At 54.6% G+C, this 17,902-nt stretch overlaps 1 protein-coding gene and 3 pseudogenes across 4 annotated transcripts in view; all 4 read right to left on the bottom strand.

Annotated features, from left to right (window-relative positions):
• Positions 1-17,902, bottom strand: part of LOC306808875 (uncharacterized protein) — a 111,191-nt gene that overhangs the window by 76,037 nt on the left and 17,252 nt on the right.
• LOC306808863 (protocadherin gamma-A10 pseudogene) lies at positions 846-17,214 on the bottom strand (annotated as a pseudogene). The gene is made up of 3 exons (XR_013777839.1): positions 16,072-17,214; positions 1,713-3,035; positions 846-857 (listed from the first exon to the last, which is right to left on the bottom strand). The product of XR_013777839.1 is annotated as a protocadherin gamma-A10 pseudogene (transcript).
• On the bottom strand, positions 4,228-8,224 carry LOC306808864 (protocadherin gamma-B5 pseudogene; annotated as a pseudogene). The gene is made up of 3 exons: positions 5,635-8,224; positions 5,313-5,326; positions 4,228-4,468 (listed from the first exon to the last, which is right to left on the bottom strand). The product of its transcript is annotated as a protocadherin gamma-B5 pseudogene (transcript).
• Positions 11,595-16,065, bottom strand: LOC306808865 (protocadherin gamma-A2 pseudogene; annotated as a pseudogene). The gene is made up of 2 exons: positions 14,749-16,065; positions 11,595-11,618 (listed from the first exon to the last, which is right to left on the bottom strand). The product of its transcript is annotated as a protocadherin gamma-A2 pseudogene (transcript).

Raw genomic sequence — 17,902 nt, forward strand, 5'->3', positions numbered from 1 at the left:
CATATGAATCAAAAAAAACACAGGCCTTGTCTCCAACATTACCTTCTCACAAGTAAGTCTCTCCTCAGTCCAAAGAGACTCTACTAAATAAAAGGTCCTCACACAGCTTCCCATTGCTGTGGGTAATATTTCACTTCTCAGTCAGAGAATGTGAAACCGTGAGAATTTCTTCCAGCAATACTTCAAAAAACACTCCTATTAAAAGAAGTGATGCAAGAGGTTTACATCTGCAGAAAAGAAGTGATCAACATAGACTCTTGATGATGATGATGATGGCACTAAGGTCAGGCGCAGAGCTCAGGGACTTAGTTGGCAATGCCTCCACCCAAATTTCCTTTACGACACTGTCCATAAGAACGTAATGAAACCACACTTTAAAAAAACCAGAACAACCTGCAAACACACTGAGAAAAATCCCAGGGCTCCTCACTCAGCTCAAGTAAAATCATTTAGAACAAACTTATCATGGTAGAAGAAAATCACATTGCACAGAATAGGACTGCACACTGAACAAGGAAAAGAGCAAACACTGTCTCTTGTCTTTCACCAAACCTCCATACTCAGGCCAGAGGATTCTTGTCTCCAGCCCTGCACAGTTGCACGGTATTCTCAGACCCTCATAATCTGCAAGAACGTGTAATCAAATCCCACATAAAACATCTTCAATATCCACCACCATCAGCTCATTTACCAGTAAGGGGAGTTGGATTTCTCTGCAAGGATCAATAGGCTGACATTACATATTAAACCAACAGTAGTAGGCACAAGAGAAGGGTATATAGGTAGCAAAACGCCCAGAAAATACCAACACAAGAACTTTCAGCAATGGCCACGCCCACACATCGTCAATGAAATTCCTTTGAACAGCAAGAAAAGAAAAAATGCCTGGAACCACAAGTGTGGTCTCATAGAACAACCAGGACAAACTATATTTCTACACCATCTTTTCACCTTCTCGAATTTAAAAAGAAAAAAAACTGCAGCAGATTTTTATTCTCCCCTGTATCTGCAAAAAGAGATTTTTCACCCTGCCCAAATGTTATGCAACACAATAGCTACATCTGCAGGCAGTTCCCAGTGAAAGAACAGCAGTACACAGAACCTGTCACTGTCTGAAATCGATCACTGATACCCAAAGGAAATGTCTGCTACTAACTAAAAATACACTCGACAGATCACGCGATACACATCTCTAACAAGGACCCAGTCATTACAGTTACTGCGCATTCTACTTCAGCTCGTTCCTAACTTCGTAGGTACGTATGATTCTACCACTGGGGCCATTAAGTGTTGTTTCAAAAGAACTTCAACCTGCTCATGCACATGTGCTCTACGGGAAACACCCGACCCTGCAAACGATGTAAATTCCACTTGCATGTAATGCAACACATCCACTAAAAATAAGTAATACTGGGAGGAATTCTTAAGGCATAAAAAGGAGGAACAAAATGTGAGCTGTTAAAAATACAAAGAACCAACCTCCACTCAAGAGCAACCTTCCATCTCCGACTGTGACCATCAAATTTAAGACTGAACACGAATCCCATGTGCAATAGCCCGAAACAAGAAACAGCAGAACACAGAGTGCCGAGAGTAGGACTTGCACTCCATCACTGCAAATCTTGCAACGCAATACGTGGACCACGAGAAAAAAATGTGAGTAGAACACCGAAGAGAAGCGCCGCACAAAGAATTTGGATCCAAAAACTCACCGAGGGAGAAGCGGGATTCTCGGGGAGGGCGCCGGCAGGGTCCTCGTCCCCCAGCAGCGGCGCGGGCTCGTCGGGCAGCGGCCGGGCCGGGAGGGTGTCGCAGCAGCTGCCGCTGGCCGAGAAGCGCAGCTGGCTCTTGCGCGAGTCGGCCGTGAGCGACACGTCGTGCGAGTAGGACTGCAGGAAGGCGCGCACGCCGTCGATGCCCACGAAGTGCGAGACGGGCACGCCGCGCAAGGCGCCGCCGGCGGGCGGCAGCAGCTGCTGGCGGCGCCAGCGGCGCAGGCGCAGCGCCAGCAGCAGCAGCAGGAAGGCGACGAAGAGGCAGGAGACGGCGGCCACGGCCAGCACGAGCCAGCGCGTCAGGCTCACGGCCTCAGGCTCGCCCGGCGCCGCCGCCTCGTCGGCCGCGCTGCCCAGCTCGGCCAGCAGCTCGGCCACGCTCTCGGCCAGCACCACGCTCAGCGTGGCCGTGGCCGACAGCGCCGGCCGCCCGTGGTCCTTCACCACCACCACCAGGCTCTGGCGCGCCGCGTCGCGGGCCAGCGGCGAGCGCGCCGTGCGCACCTCGCCGCTGTGCAGCCCCACGCGGAACAGCCCCGGCTCCGTGGCCTTGGCCAGCTCGTACGACAGCCACGCGTTCTGACCCGCGTCCGCGTCCACCGCCACCACCTTGGCCACCAGCGCGCCCGCCTCCGACCAGCGCGGCGCCAGCTCCACGCCCGACCACGCGCCGCCCGAGCCCGAGCCCGCCCGCAGCGCGGCCGGCGGCGGGTACAGCACCTGCGGCGCGTTGTCGTTCTCGTCCACGACCAGCAGCAGCACCGACACGTTGCTGCTCAGCGCCGGCGCGCCGCCGTCCTCCGCACGCACCCACAGCCGCAGCTCGCGCACCTGCTCGTAGTCCAAGGAGCGCAGCGCGTACAGCGCGCCCGTCTCCGCCTGCACCGACACGTACGACGACAGCGGCGCGCCCCGCACCCGCCCCTCCGACAGCCGGTAGCGCACGCGCGCGTTCTGCCCCCAGTCCGCGTCCGTCGCGCGCACCGTCAGCACCAGCGCGCCCGCCGCGTTGTTCTCCGCCAGCCGCGCGCTGTAGCGCTCCTCCGCGAACACCGGCGCGTTGTCGTTCACGTCCAGCACGCGCAGCGCCAGCACCGCGCTGCTCTGCAGCGCCGGCCACCCGCCGTCGGTCGCCCGCACCGTCACGTTGTACTCCGACACCTGCTCTCGGTCCAGCTCTCTCGCTGTCACCACTCTGTAGTAGCTGCCGTGGGAGCTCTGCAGCCGGAACGGGACATCTCCGTCGAGCGAGCAGCGCACCTCTCCATTAGCTCCGGAGTCCCGGTCCTGCACATGTAGGAGGGCTACAACCGTCCCCGACGGAGCATCCTCGGATATTTCGCTTATCGCCGACCTCACCGAAATCTCTGGCGTGTTGTCGTTGACGTCTGTTACGGAGATAGTAACTTTGGTCCTATCAAAAAGGGCTCCACCATCATGTGCCTGCACCTCCAGTTCGTAGGAGTCGCCTCCCTCGAAGTCCAGACTTCTCAATAGCGTTATCTCTCCTGTCTCATAATCCAGAACGAAAATATTCGACACTTTTTTAAAAGAGTATTTAATTTCCCCGTTCAACCCCTCGTCGGCGTCGGTGGCCGTGACGGTGACGAGGACGGAGCCCACTGACACGTCCTCAGGCACACGCACCGTGTACTCCGCCTGGCTGAACACCGGCGCGTTGTCGTTCGCGTCCAGCACCGTCACGCGGATCCGAGCCGTGCCCGTCCGTGCCGGATCGCCGCCGTCCATCGCCCTCAGCACCAGCTCGTGAAACGCCGCCTCCTCCCGGTCCAGCGCCTTCGCCAGCACCAGCTCGGGACGCTGATCGCCGCCGGGTCCCGCCTGCACGGCCAGCGAGAAGTGCTCGTCACCGCTCAGCTCGTAGCTCTGCAGGGAATTCGGGCCCGAGTCCAGGTCAAGAGCGTCTGGCAGAGGAAACCGCGCTCCCGGGGTTGTTGTCTCACTCATTCTAACTCCTCTTTCTGCCTCTGGGAAGCTGGGCGCATTGTCGTTAATGTCTGTGATTTCCACTTCGATTTCATAAAACTTCATTTCCCCCTCCACTATTAGCTCACAGCGCAGCACGCATTTCTCCAGCACCAGCGGGCAAAGCTGCTCTCTGTCGATCCTCTCCGCCGTTACTAAATGTCCCGTCTTCCCGTGAAGACCGAAATACTGCGTACTACCTTCAGACACCACTCGGTCGCCGCGATCGCTCAGCGCCAGCAGCTGCAGTCCCAGGTCCTTGGCCACGTCGCCCACGAACGAGCCCTTGGGCATCTCCTCGGGTATTGAGTAGCGCAGCTGCCCCCACGCCGCCTCCCACGCCGCCAGCAGCATCACCCAGAGCAGAGCTCGCTGCCGCCGGCCCCAGCGCCTCCCCGCCGCGCACATCGCCGCCGCGGCACTGCCGGCACCGCAGGAACGCGAGCAGCTCCCCACCACCGACTTGCTATCCGACCTCCTTCACCCAGATGCTTCTGCCGTCCCCTCCGTCTCGCTCAGCCCGGTTCCGCACAGCGAGGATGATCGCAGACCACCCGCCGCTGATCCAGTCAGTTAGCCGGGAACCGATGGAGTCGTTAGCAGCGGGCGGGGCTGCAGCGATCCGAGCTTCCTCTCGCTCCTCTCGGTCAACAGCGGCGCCCGCAGCCTCCTCCCGGCACTGCAGCACCGAGCGCTGCCCGCCCTGCCTGGTCCACGGACAACTGCCGGGGTGGTTCCGTAGCCAGACACAGTTTGCTTTTCCCTTGCTGATCTCTTCTTGATGCTCCAGTTGATGACGAGCAGGGAAAAGCAATACGTCTCTCGTGGTTTTCTTATTTCCAGCACAAGGGAAATTGTTTTATTTTAGTGATATCACAAGGAAATATATCTCTCTTAATATTACATTCTGAAAACCATTACTTGGATTGCATGAGTACCGAAGCACAAATCCCCCCACAAAGCTTTTATACTACTCGTGTTTGAAGAACTCTTTGCTTAGCCTTTCCACAGAACAAAACAGTGTTATGGTCTAGGGAAACTACTGGTGAACAGTCGCAATCCCCGCATTTCACATTGCAGGGACGGTTCTTACTTTGCACCCGCACATCCGATTACCATAAAAAAGTTTGTATTGCTCCCCATTCTCTGGCTACGATTTCGGAATTCTTCGTTAAAAGCTTACTTAGCACAATACCGAAGGTGAACCAACAGAGAACCCTACTCTGAGGACTCAGTCAAGAAGATTTTTAAGATTCTAAATTCACCCAACTGGGTAGAGTAAGCTTTTCTACAGCAGCCATCACACAAAAGACGGGAATAAACACGCCGTGGTGGAAATTCCTAACGAAATTAACAGAGCCATATACAACATTCCCATTAGAGTCTAACACCGTAAAAACATTTACTAGCTAAGTTTTCTCCACCAACTAAATGCCAAAAAAGTGTCGGGAAGGAAAGTTCTCAAATCCAAGCTCCTCATCTTCTCGTTCTACACAATAAGGATCCGCCTCTTACTGCCACAAAGCAATTCAGATAATTTAATTTTCTTACGGAAAGCCATTAATCTGAGTCAGGATATGGGGTGAACGAAAGGAGTTTAAAAGCCCTACGTACATTCTATGCAACAGAAATAGAAAAGGAAGAACGTGCCAATGACCATACATGTCTAAAAGCTGATTTGCCTGAAACTGCAAACAGTTCAGGTTGGAAGAACAGAAAAATATTAGACATGGAACTATTTAATGTGTTTACAGGAAGCACAAATGGGCAATAAAAGACTCAGGAAAAAAAAAAAGCAGCCGTCATGAGAGTACTACCTGTATCACACCATTGAGGAAGGGGTCAAAGGGGAAAAGGGCGCGGCTTTACAGACCTGCGTTGCGTCCTGGCCGGTGGACGGATCTCCCGTCAAGGACCTGCAGTTCGGACTCAACTTCTCACACGAATCGGCGCCCAGAAGCTCCTCCGCCGACAGCACGGGCACCGGCGGCGGCGGCGGCCAAGCGGCCTCGGGCGCGGCGCGGGCCGGCGCCGCCACGCACAGGTTGTAGGAGTAGGGCAAGGTGCCCTCGCAGAAGTCGGCCGGGAAGGCGGCGCCGGCCAGCGAGAAGCGCTGCGCGCCCAGGCAGCGCAGCACGGCGGGCGGCCCGGCCCGGCGCAGCCGCGCCAGCACGGCCAGCGCCACGCTCAGCACCAAGAGCGCCGACAGCAGCGCCAGCGCCAGCACCAGGTAGAACTGCAGCTCGGCCGCCGCCGCCGCCTCGGCGCCCGCCGGCCGCTCGCTCAGCTCCGGCAGCGCCTCCTGCAAGCTCTCGGCCAGCACCACGTGCAGCGTGGCCGTGGCCGACAGCGCCGGCTGCCCGTGGTCCTTCACCACGGCCACCACTCGCTGCTTGGCCGCGTCCCGCTCGGACACGGCGCGCGCCGTGCGCACCTCGCCGCTGTGCAGCCCCACGCGGAACAGCGCCGGCTCCGACGCCTGCACCAGCTCGTACGACAGCCACGCGTTGCGCCCCGCGTCCGCGTCCACCGCCACCACCTTGGCCACCAGGTAGCCGGCCTCGGCCGAGCGCGGCACCACCTCGAACGCCGCCGCTGCCGGACCCTCTCCCGCCGCCGCCGCCGCCGCCGCGCCGCCCGCGCCCGCCGCCGGCCAGAGCACCCGCGGCGCGTTGTCGTTGCGGTCCAGCACGAAGACGCGCACCGTGGCCGTGGAGCTGCGCGCCGGCGCGCCGCCGTCCTGCGCCCGCACCGCCACCCAGAACTCGCGGCACTGCTCGTAGTCCAAGGAGCGCTGCGCGTACAGCGCGCCGCTCCGCGCCTCCACCGACACGAGCGGCGCCGCGCCCGCCGCGCCCGCGCTGCCGCCCGCCAGCCAGTAGCTCACGCGCCCGTTGGCGCCCGCGTCCGCGTCCCGCGCCTGCACGCGCAGCACCAGCGCGCCCGCCGCGTTGTTCTCCGCCACGTACGCGCTGTACGCCGCCTCCTCGAACACCGGCGCGTTGTCGTTCACGTCCGACACCTCCAGCACCAGCTCCGTGCTGCTCCACAGCGCCGGCCTGCCCCGGTCCCGGGCCACCACCGTCACGCGCTGCTCGGACGCCTGCTCGCGGTCCAGCGCGCTCGCCGTCACCACCTTGTACGAGCCTCCCGGCGACGCCACGATCGACAGCGGCGCCTCGCCCGACAGCTCGCACGACACCTGACCGTTCTCGCCGGAATCTGGGTCGTCCACGTTCAGTACGGCCACCACGGTGCCGACTGGCGCGTCTTCGGGCACCGGGCTCGACAGAGATAGAATGTTGATCTCGGGCGCGTTGTCGTTCTCGTCGGTGATGTCGATCTGCACTTCGCAGTGATCGGTGAGCCCGCCGCCGTCTGTTGCTTCTAAGCCAAAAACGTATTTATTTTCCTCCTCGAAGTCGAGTGGACCCACAGTCCTGACCTCGCCACTCTCGCTGTCGACAGTGAACAACAAGAGAACTCCATTCGGAACATTGCCGAAGGAGTAGGAGACTCGCCCGTTGGTTCCCGTGTCCGCATCTGTCGCCTGCACCCGCAACACAAGAGATCCCACCGGCAGATTCTCTGCCACTCGCGCTTCGTAGACGCCTTTGCTGAACACGGGTGGGTTGTCATTTGCATCTGTCACGTTGATGCGAACCTGGACAGTCCCGGACCTCGCGGGCTCCCCGCCGTCCACTGCTGCTAGCGTCAACTCAAAGGAACTCTGCTTCTCTCGGTCCAACGCTCTCTCTAGCACTAATTCGGGCTGCTTCTTTCCACCTGGCTTTTCTTTCATTGACAATGAAAATGATGGATCGCTGGTGAGCTGGTAGGTCAGCAAGGAATTCCTTCCTACATCCGCGTCTCGGGCCATCTCCAGGGGAAAACGAGCACCGGCTTGGATTAATTCACCTATCTCGAGGTCTAGAGCAGATCGACTGAAGACCGGGGAGTTGTCGTTCACGTCCTCGATGGCCACGTCTACGCGGAAAACGTTCAGCGGGTTGTGCACTAGCACTTCGAAGCTGACAGTACACGTTGCAGATGCGCCGCACATCTCCTCCCGGTCCAGCCTCTCGTTCACGTACAGGTTCCCGTTCTCCTCATTCACTGTGAAGTATTTCAGCTGCTTCTTGCCGGCAGACGCCAGCTGCAGCTTGCGCGCCGGCAGCTCGTCCGCGCTGAGCCCCAGGTCCCGCGCCAGCGGCCCCACGAGCGAGCCTCTGCCCAGCTCCTCGGGGATGGCGTAGCGGACCCGCTCGGCCGCCGCCCGCCACCACACGCACAGCAGCACCGCGCCCAGCAGCGCTCGCCCGCCGCCCGGCCCGAGCCTCTGCCGCCGCCTCACCGCCATTCTCTGCCGCCACAGCTCGCCGCGCTCCTGCCTCCTGCCGCTGCCCTGCCTCCCTTGCAGCCGCTCTCGCCACACACCGCACGCACCGCTCACAGGCAGCGCAGCCAGCCCGGTCGGGCCGCCTCGGACGCCGCTGCTCCCCGCCAAGGGCCGCCTCTCGCCGCCTCTCGCTGCCGCTGCCGCTGTGTCCGGCGCCGGGCGAGCGAGCAGCCTGCGGGGGCAGGACGCTGCGGCGGCGGCGGCTCCAGCGCCGCTCGGCGGCGGCCAACAGCGACACCCGGAGGCGCCGCCGCGCCACTGCAGCCGCCGCACGGCCGCGCTCAAGGGGGCCCGGCTTTGGGCGGGGCTCAGCGCCCGCACCGGATCCGGGATCGCTCCTCCACTGCAAACCACGAACAAAGAAACACTGGCTAATTTCGACTCCAAGGCATTTCTATCTGACATGTGCAGTCGGATGCTTTTAGGGCATTTGTGTGAGTCACACCGAAGGGTCGCAAGCAAATATTAATGGCAGGGCAGTAAAGAAAGGAATCCGGCTGCTCCTTACAAAATAAATGTACATCTAGTGAGCAGAAAACGATAATATAGGGAAGATTTGAAGAGTTTTCTCGCACTTCGTCACATAATGATTTTTTCCTTTCATTATCTGGGATGAATTTCACTGGGATATAGATCAACCTAAAGCAATGCAATAAAACCCCAATGGAAGGATAGCTGAATAACATATATGCTACTCTTTATGACTCATTGAAGTTGCTTATTCTGCATCTGCATATCTGAGTTTCTGACAAGAGAAAGCGCAAACCAATGCTGGGTCCTTCATACAGCTAAACAGTGTTTTCAGTTTCCAACACAAACTTTTCTTTAAAGGTCATTTAATCCACACCTCTGCCATAAACAGGAATACTTTCTGATAGACTTGAATGTTGGAGGCATATCCAAAACTGCTCTGAGCAAAACGTTCCATATTCTGACAAACCACACTGTAAAGCATTCTTCTAATCAAAACCTCCTTTCTTTCTAGTTAAAATGCTTGTGTGCTGTCCTATGACCACTGGCCTTGGTAAAAACTGCTTTGTTCATATTTCCTATAAGCTTATGAGTAAATTAAAACAGAAAAACCAATACTTTGGAAAGTCTGAACGCAGATATTTTTCTCCAGGCTTGAAGAAATAAACTCCTTCAGTCCTTCTGCATCACAGATGCGTTCCAACCATTAAACCACTTCCATGACCCATCTGGGAACACTAGCGCGCACAATTGGGATATTGGCCCAAGAAATTCATGCACTCTATGGTCTCACAAAAAGATTAGAGAGGGGGTGAAGAACCTCCCTGGACCTGCTGGTCCGAGTCCTTGTTATGCAGTGTAGAACACATTTTGAGCAGCAGGTGCCCATTTGCAGTTCAAGTCCCGTCTTATCACCCACCAAGAACCCAAAGTACTCCTCTGCAAAGCTGTTCCCTAAACCCTGCTCTCTGTTTAAACTGAGGATCGCATTGCACTAAGCCATGTGCAGGACCTTTCCCTTTACCCTGTTCAAATCCATGATGTTTGCCTGGGATCACTTCTCCAGCCCATCCCTCGTTGGTATCTTTTCTTCTCTTGAATCAATTCAAATTTGTGTTGCTACAAATTTTCTGAAGGTGCACTCAATCCCATTGTCCATGAAGGTACTAAAATGATCACTACTGGAAAGTACTGGTCCCAGGAAGGACCCTTGAGGGACAACACAAGATACTGATTTCCATCTGCACATTGAGCCACTGTCTGTGACTCTTTGGCGGTGACTCTCCAGCCTGTTCCTCAGCCATTTCACAGCCTCCAGATGATTGCCCAGAATGTTCTTCTGGGTGATGATGTGGGGGACACTGCACACGTTCTCCCAGTGGCCCCTGGACTGTTCATGGAAACCTTGACTGGGCTGGGTGGCCGCTCTGCACTTGGAGGACTGCAGCAGAGATGCTTCTGCTCTATTACACTACACAAAAAAATATTGCTGGGTGAGCATAAATGTGCTTAGGGAACCTTCTTTACAGCTGTAAACATCACAGGTGTGTGTGTGGGAACTGCACCTGAACTCTGACAATTAAGACAGAGGAGACCTTCCTCATAAGATCAGACACATGGAGCTTGAGCTCATGACACCAAGCAATGCAAGAAACAGATTGAAATATAGAGATGCAATAACATCCTGTAGGCCTCAACTGCTCTACAGAAGCATCTCAAATCACACCACACTCCATGAGGCACAGGCTTGTGTTATCTGTGACACACGATGAGCAAGGGAATGCACGAGTTCTTCTCCAGCCTCACACACTGAGCTCCCCTGCCTTCTTTTCCTTCTCTGCCATGCAACTGGAAGGTTTTGCTTGTGTCTCCTCACCAGTCACAGTTATCATGAAATGATAATGCACTACAGGCACACCCAGAAGAGAGGTGCATTTGCTCACCACAATTATGATAGGGAACTGAAGGATTCTAAAGCACACAAATGATAAACAACCATACTAAAAGATCAGCAGATATACAAGGGAGAATAGCTCATCAAACCATGGGCTTAAAGGGAATCTCCTCCCTATCTTCATCACACACTATTTTCCACAAAGATGCAATGTCTGCTAAAGGTGTGTTTACATCTATTTCTCCCAAGAGTAACAGAACACAGAGTCACTGTCATATCTCCTGTCTCCCACTAGAACAAGAGCAAGCGACAATAACACACCACACATGGGCAAAAATGGTAGGTTGCTAATAATAGTAAATATACCCACGTACAGAATAAATCACAGAAAAACACAGTGAAGAAAAAAACCCTGCAGATAAACCTAAAACATGAATCAGAGAAGGCAAAGAAGCATTAGAACAAGTTATGAGAGGTGCCCAGAGTGAAGTCTTCTAGGCCTTGATTTCAGACCTTAAAATTCATCCCTGAGATTGCCTGGAAGTCACTGAGGTCTCAAGCTGTAATGAAGGCCCTAAAGACTTACACTGAAGAACAGGATAGGAGAGCTCATTTGAAGAAAGAATCATTCCCCTCTTCATCAACGATTTCTACTGTGTGGCCTGCACAACTTGGACAATCATTAAACTACCATTTTCAAGAGATTCTCATCGGCATCCTTCTCAAGTTAAATTTTGTCATGAGTTACACTGGATTCTCTTACATTTTCTGTTTCCTATTCTTCCTATTACCTACACACATACAATTGTTTCCAAGGTGGCAAGGAAAGGATTTGCTGCAAAACAACACTCACTGCTTCAAATTTAAAAACACTGACCAGGACAGTGTAAAGGAGCTGCAACCTTCCTGGAAACAAAGGCTAGATTGGAAGTGAAATTACAACACAGGAGAAAATCTACATCCCAATGTTGCAAAAAGATACAGCTGTATAATGGAGGTTTCACACAGGACTAATTATCTGTTTTAGACAATAATTAGGGCTCTATATGAAAAGTTACAGTGGAAAATGCTACTCTTGGAAGACTGTCATTGTCTGTAATGAGAGAGAAAACAGAATCAGAACAGAACACAAATGGTACTGGCCTTGGCACCAAGCATGAAATCACATCATTTCTCAGCCAAACCCACACCGAGTCACCGATTTTCCTGACACAGAACAGAGTTCTCACCCTCCTCACTCTGCATTCACAGCCTTTAGTTTCACCATCAACATATTCCAAGAGTTTGGCTGTACATTGTCCATAAAGAAAAGAACACCTCGGGGAAACATATATTTATGAAGTGGTATTTGTTTAATGAAATATTCAAGGTCAGACTGAGTGGGGCATTGAGGAACCTGGTCAAGTGAAGATGTCCCTGCCAATGGCAGAGCAGTTGTTACAGGATGATCTTTAAGGTCCTTTTCAATACAAATCTTTCTATGATGTTGTGTTTCTACGAGTCTATGATTATACGTACAGCTCCAAGGCATGTATGAAACATTCCATCCCTATGGGATAAAAATGCTTTGGAGTTGGCAGAACTGCCAGGCACAATGAGGACCAACTTTACTCCTACACAAATAAACAAGCAACAAGCAAACAAACAACCCAACACAACCAAAACCTCAAAAAAAACCAAAAAAAAAAAAAAAAAAAAAAAAACCAACCAAAACCCCACAGCCCAAAAAAAAAAAAAAAAAAAAAAAACCAAAAAAACTCTTAAAAACCCCCCAAAAATAAAATCCAACCTTAATCAATCCAGCAAAGAATGGGAAAACACCAACTGGGTATCAATCATGGACTCGCATTTCAAATTTTGCCAACTGTAGTGTACACACACCATAGGAAACTCGATTGCAACTGATACACAGGAGGCCTCACACAGGAGCTCACTACATAGACCACACACAGTCATTTCCTTGTACGGGAAGAGAAAGAAAAAGCTTTGAACCACAGCTATGAGCCTCATCTCACTACTCTAGGACAAACAGACACAATTCATTCTTTCATTTAGAGATATATCACAGTGAAATCCAGCACCAGCCCTGGCTCTGGCTCTGGATAGACAGACTTCTCTCTGTCCAAACATAACATGAAAGCAAATTTTGCATACAGACAGCATTAGAAGAAAAGCTCTGTGCACAGCTTCTCTCATCCCAACCATCACAATTAAGATTTTGCTGTTCCTCCCCATTATATGAAAAAGCAGAAAGTGTTTTATAGGCCATAAATTCACAGCTCTGTCCACGACTCAGCCATCCAAGCATCAGCCCAAACGCAGCATCCCCATTCTTCAGCACATGGACTCCTCACAACATGTGTGACTGCCATTCTTCATGCAAAAGAACATAGAACCCAAACTAGGCCATGCGAATCCAAACCACACAATATAAAGTAATAAAACTCCTCTGGAATAATTTTCATAAGGCCAGCAGCAACCCTAGGGATGAACAAAACTCATGCCAGGTCTGCACCAGCACTTCCTCACACACCACACCGACAACACTTCCCCTTAACAATTCACAGCTCACATGGTTATCACAGACCTCTAGAATTTAGAGAGACTCCAGCAAAAGGAAGGTTGTCCAGGCAATATTTCCTTACCATGCATATTTGATATCTTGCCCTAGCCATGCAAAACAAAAAAACGTTTCTTACAGAGACATTTTAAAGAAACATGTCTATGAAGATCTCTCTCTTCAGACCTATAAAGAGGAAAGAACCATCTTCAGATCATCAGATGAGTGAGACAGAAACTGAAGATCTGCAGAATTCAAGAGCTCACAACACTCTTCTGGGTTATAGCACTCAGAGCAGATGACTAATAACGTTGTTTATAGAGACTGATTACATAGCTTGCTCTTTCAATATGGCACCTTGCACAAGCACAAAATTAAAATTTTAGGTTAAAACATTATGATGACATGCAAATAATTAGCAAGGACCTCCCAGAGTTCTCCCAGCTGCTGGAATACAGATCTTCTAGACAATTTAAGAAGAAAAACCTCACATTGCTTCATAGTAGACCTAGGATCTGTACAGGGAACAGAGGAAAACATTCCCTTGAGCCTTCCAGCAGACATTCACACAAAGCTCACAGGACTCAAATTTCCAACCCTTCACATCATCCCTGGTGTTCTTTTACCCATATATCCTATAAACATGTGACAGTCGAGGCACAGTTCTTCAGATCATTTTTCTTCCCCCCACCAGTTCCACACAGATATCTTTACAACTCTGCACCATGGAAGCTACACTTGCCTGCTCACTGAAATTGTGTGAAGAGACTTCATAGGTCTGAAAGGAAAAGGTGAGCAGACTTCCAGGAGACACTGAGCCAGGGAATATGTGCACTGGGGGAATTCAGCCCGCCTTAGAATTCCCACTGCACCTTGAATCTCCCTGTCTAGGTAATTCCCTTGTCATGCTAAGTACTTAATGGTCAAGGCTCATCCAGCTGCATTGGACATAACTGTACCATAAAACCAAAAAAGAGACAAAGAAGTGTCGTCATTTTTCCTGCACATGCAGCCACCCACAGGTTTGCAAAGAGTCACAACTTCAAGATGGTCCTTCATCTTCTCAATAAGCAAACAGAAATCATCAAGGACCACTTGTTGTCTGGCCCAATCCATTGCTGGGAACAAAGATCAAAGCATGGATGACGCAGAGACTTTTCCTGCTGACCTCCACTATCCATCATGAAGAACGATATAGGCAGAGAACAACATTCACAGAAGTTCCACGCAAAGCCATCACCGTATTCTTTGACCCACCCAACTTATTCAATCACATGTGCTGCAAAAAAGGTGAATTTCTTACTAACGCAATACATCAAATAAGAAGATCTAATACTAACAGGAACACAGCTGCTACACCGCACAGGAGACATACCGGAAGAATACCTGGGACCTGATCAATACCCAAACTTCTGACCTAACGAAGAGCCTGCCAACAGCCTTCTCCCTACTTCCTAATTCAGTAACTGCAAGGCTGAGTACAGACCCCATGTCCACGAAATGGCAGCAAAAGGATCAATCCTTCAGGACGTCACCGAAGGAAAATTTTAGCTTGCTTCTAAGCAAAACCTCCCTCCTACGCAAGCCACACAACAGGCAGGGGAAAGTAGAGGGCAGCATCAGGGGAAACCGTCGTGGAGAAAATCTGAACACTGCAACTCACCGAGGGAGGGGTGGAATCCACAGGGAGGGCGCCGGCAGGATCCTCGTCCCCCAGCAGCGGCGCGGGCTCGTCGGGCAGCGGCCGGGCCGGGAGGGTGTCGCAGCAGCTGCCGCTGGCCGAGAAGCGCAGCTGGCTCTTGCACGAGTCGGCCGTGAGCGACACGTCGTGCGAGTAGGACTGCAGGAAGGCGCGCACGCCGTCGATGCCCACGAAGTGCGAGACGGGCACGCCGCGCAAGGCGCCGCCGGCGGGCGGCAGCAGCTGCTGGCGGCGCCAGCGGCGCAGGCGCAGCGCCAGCAGCAGCAGCAGGAAGGCGACGAAGAGGCAGGAGACGGCGGCCACGGCCAGCACGAGCCAGCGCGTCAGGCTCACGGCCTCAGGCTCGCCCGGCGCCGCCGCCTCGTCGGCCGCGCTGCCCAGCTCGGCCAGCAGCTCGGCCACGCTCTCGGCCAGCACCACGCTCAGCGTGGCCGTGGCCGACAGCGCCGGCCGCCCGTGGTCCTTCACCACCACCACCAGGCTCTGGCGCGCCGCGTCGCGGGCCAGCGGCGAGCGCGCCGTGCGCACCTCGCCGCTGTGCAGCCCCACGCGGAACAGCCCCGGCTCCGTGGCCTTGGCCAGCTCGTACGACAGCCACGCGTTCTGACCCGCGTCCGCGTCCACCGCCACCACCTTGGCCACCAGCGCGCCCGCCTCCGACCAGCGCGGCGCCAGCTCCACGCCCGACCACGCGCCGCCCGAGCCCGAGCCCACCCGCAGCGCGGCCGGCGGCGGGTACAGCACCTGCGGCGCGTTGTCGTTCTCGTCCACGACCAGCAGCAGCACCGACACGTTGCTGCTCAGCGCCGGCGCGCCGCCGTCCTCCGCACGCACCCACAGCCGCAGCTCGCGCACCTGCTCGTAGTCCAAGGAGCGCAGCGCGTACAGCGCGCCCGTCTCCGCCTGCACCGACACGTACGACGACAGCGGCGCGCCCCGCACCCGCCCCTCCGACAGCCGGTAGCGCACGCGCGCGTTCTGCCCCCAGTCCGCGTCCGTCGCGCGCACCGTCAGCACCAGCGCGCCCGCCGCGTTGTTCTCCGCCAGCCGCGCGCTGTAGCGCTCCTCCGCGAACACCGGCGCGTTGTCGTTCACGTCCAGCACGCGCAGCGCCAGCACCGCGCTGCTCTGCAGCGCCGGCGACCCGCCGTCGGCCGCCCGCACCGTCACGTTGTACTCCGACACCTGCTCTCGGTCCAGCTCTCTCGCTGTCACCACGCGATAGTAATCATTAAAAGACTTCTCCAGCCGGAATGGGACGTCCTCTCCCAGCAAGCAGCGCACCTCGCCGTTGGCTCCCGAGTCGCCATCCTGCACATGCAGGAGGGCCACAACTGTCCCCGGCGGGGAATCCTCGGAGATTGCACTCACAGCGGAGGATACTGTCAGTTCGGGGGAATTGTCATTGACATCTGTCACAAAGATCGCCACTTTGGACGTGTCAAAAACCTCTCCTCCGTCATATGCTTGCACCTCCAGTTCGTGGGAGGAGCTCTCCTCGAAATCCAAGTCATCTTTAACAGTTATTACTCCTGTCTCAGAGTCCAGATAAAAGAGTTCCATGGCTCGGTCTGAAATTTTATGGAAGCTGTATTTCACCTGCCCGTTCAGACCCTCGTCGGCATCCGTGGCCGTGACGGTGACGAGGACGGAGCCCACGGGCACGTCCTCGGGCACACGCACCGTGTACTCCGCCTGGCTGAACACCGGCGCGTTGTCGTTCGCGTCCAGCACCGTCACTCGGATCCGAGCCGTGCCCGTCCGTGCCGGATCGCCGCCGTCCATCGCCCTCAGCACCAGCTCGTGAAACGCCGCCTCCTCCCGGTCCAGCGCCTTCGCCAGCACCAGCTCGGGACGCTGATCGCCGCCGGGGCCCGCCTGCACTGCCAGCGAGAAGTGCTCGTCGCCGCTCAGCTCGTAGCTCTGCAGGGAATTTCGGTCTGAGTCCGGGTCCCGAGCCTCAGCAAGGGGAAACCTCGACCCCGGGGCTGTGGTCTCGCTAAGTCTCAATTCTTTTTCTGCCTGTCGAAAGCTAGGGGCGTTATCGTTAATGTCTGTGATCTCCACTTCGATTCCGTAAACCTGCATCTGTCCCTCCACTATCAGCTCACAGCGCAACACGCATTTTTCCACCAGCAGGCAAAGCTGATCTCTGTCGATCCTCTCCGCCGTCACTAAATGTTCCGTCTTCCCGTGCAGAACGAAATACTGACTCCTACCTTTGTTCAAGATGCGCATTCTGCGATCGCTCAGCTCCGGCATCTGCAGTCCCAGGTCCTTAACCACGTCGCCCACGAACGAGCCCTTGGGCATCTCCTCAGGCACCGAGTAGCGCAGCTGCCCCCACGCCGCCTCCCACGCCGCCAGCAGCGCTCCCAACACCAGAAGTCTCTCCCGCCGCCCACAGCGTCTTCCTCCCATGCACATCTCGGTCGCGATAGGGTCGATCCTGCTCCAGTTTCCGCTCTCTTCGGCTTCCCCCTATCAGCCGCTGCCGCCGGCCACTCTGTCTCACCGCAGCATGGCTCCCCACCGAGAGGTCCACCGCAGTCCGTCCACCGGCGTGCCAAAGAGAGTGATCGCGCGGGTCCGCAGCGGGCGGGGCTGCAGCGCTCCGAGCTTCCTCTCGCTCCTCTCGGTCAACAGCGGCGCCCGCAGCCAAATCCCGGCACTGCAGCACCGAGCGCTGTGGCCCTTTCCTGCTACATGCAGGGGAAAGTCGCTACGGGGACGTAGTTTTCCGTCCAGCTCCGATCTCCTGCCTCCGCATTTCTCCCGCCGTTCCCTGCCTTGATTCTCCAGGGCATCAAGCTCGGGAGGAAGGCAGAGGCATTCCCTGGCTGTGGTACTTTAACCACACGGAAAACTAATCACTCACTAATCGCATTATAGATAAATTGAAACACATTATTCGTATTTTACCCTTTATCTTTTTCTTAGTCTTCCTCTTCTTGTTTAAAAGGATCTACAACTATAGTCTCAGCGAGAAAACGGAAAGATACCACATCCCGAAAAAACACAGTTGTCAGCTTCATTAACACAAGTGGGACGAGAACAACTGCATGATTCCTTAAATCAGGAACCTAATTGCTACAGGATTATTACACGTTCAAAT

Source organism: Erithacus rubecula, assembly GCF_903797595.1.
Source record: "Erithacus rubecula genome assembly, chromosome: 16".
Taxonomy (NCBI): Eukaryota; Metazoa; Chordata; class Aves; order Passeriformes; family Muscicapidae; genus Erithacus; species Erithacus rubecula.